This window comes from Fukomys damarensis, unplaced genomic scaffold (assembly GCF_012274545.1).
Source record: "Fukomys damarensis isolate Sample0158 unplaced genomic scaffold, DMR_v1.0_HiC HiC_scaffold_8970, whole genome shotgun sequence".
Classification (NCBI taxonomy): domain Eukaryota; kingdom Metazoa; phylum Chordata; class Mammalia; order Rodentia; family Bathyergidae; genus Fukomys; species Fukomys damarensis.
The window spans coordinates 1-1,529 of NW_022909882.1; the positions used below are offsets into that span (position 1 = coordinate 1).

The 1,529-nt window shown below is 44.8% G+C and overlaps 1 non-coding gene across 1 annotated transcript; it reads left to right on the forward strand.

The window, feature by feature from the left end:
* The first annotated feature begins 1,266 nt into the window (after positions 1-1,266).
* LOC117284924 lies at positions 1,267-1,370 on the forward strand. The gene has a single exon (XR_004515970.1). It is a non-coding gene; the product is annotated as a small nucleolar RNA U13 (small nucleolar RNA).
* Positions 1,371-1,529: the final 159 nt, after the last annotated feature.

Below are 1,529 nucleotides of genomic sequence, written 5' to 3' on the forward strand. Positions count from 1 at the left end.
GAAGTGTCTTGTGTGACTGAGTAGGTGAGGCATGCAGATGCACGTGGCCGGGGGACCGGCACCTTCGCCCTCCACTGGGTGTTCCAGCTTCCCTCTGGCTGGAGCCAGGGGTGGCCCTTGCAGCAAGCCTGTCTCCCCGCACTGTGGAGTGCAGTCACCCCTGCCTTCTCTAGGGATGTAGTCAGAGGTGGCCTGTGGAAGTCAGGTTTCTCCCCAGGACTCAGGGATAATGAGGCCACACCCCTGGTGCTAACCAACTCTGTGGAAAATGGAAACAAGATTTCCCCACCTAGGTGTCAGTGAAGATCTCTTGTAAGTGGGAACCCCACCATCAGTTAGAGGAACCCGCTCCTTCAGTGTCCACAGAGGCTCAGGACAGGACCTGGGCTCCTGCCCTCATCTGCCAGCAACTACACACTAGCCATGATGTCTATGTGTGCCAGCCACAGCAGAAAGCCTGAGGGGGACTCAGATGTCCAGGTTTCACTGAAAAATTGTCATCATACAAATAATAATAGGAACAGAATGATCTTTAAACAGATCATTCAAACAGAATAAAAAATAGATACCAAGTCAAGATGACAGGTTCACTAGAATTACTGGATGGAGATTTAGAGCAGCCATTATAAACATTCTCCAATGTCCAACAATAAACGTGGTGGGAATGTGAAGTAATAATCTCTGCAAAGAAATAGAAGATATAAAGAGCCAAGTGGAAATTTTAAAACTGAAAAATACAATAAGCTAAATGAGAAACTCATTTAGTAGGTGGGATCCACTGTGCTAGAGATACAAGATGAATCAGGTAGCTGAAAGTCAGAATAGTAGATTACTCAACAGGAGCTTGTTGTCCACCTAAATTTAAAAAATAATAATAATGACATCCACTGCTGATGATGCCATGAAGCTAGGTCTCTTAGGCATTGCCAGTAGGAATGCAAAACAGTGCAACCTCTCTGGAAAACAATTTGGTGGTTTCTTTAAATGTGAACATATGAATGGCCAGGGATTTAGCTCAGTGGCACCACACCTGCCTTGCAAGAGCCGTGTCCTGAGTTTGATCCCCAGTACCAAAAACTTTTTTAAAAATGAGATAAAATTGAACATGTGGGCTGAGGATGCAGTTCAGTGGTAGAGCACCTGCCTAACATGTGCAGGGCCCTGGGTTCTATCCTCATTACTGCAAAATAGCACCGCTAAATTTGCTGCAACCACTCAATAAAGGAAGAAATGATAAATTGGACTTTTGTCAGATACAAAAACTTGATCCTTTGGTTCATGTGAGAGCATGATGGTCGAGTGTTCATGCCATATGTGTGAAATGTACCTCCCCTCAGATATTACTATGTCAGCACATTACCTGTCTGACATGGGAAAAAAAACAAAACAATGCATAAAAACTCTCCTGCTCTACTCAGCAGGAGAAAAACATGCATGGAAATGTGTGAGGTAGATTGTTCACAATACCTGTTATGCCCAAGTCGCGAAGTCCCCAAAGACCACCAAGGAGTCAGGTCCGATGCAATTAC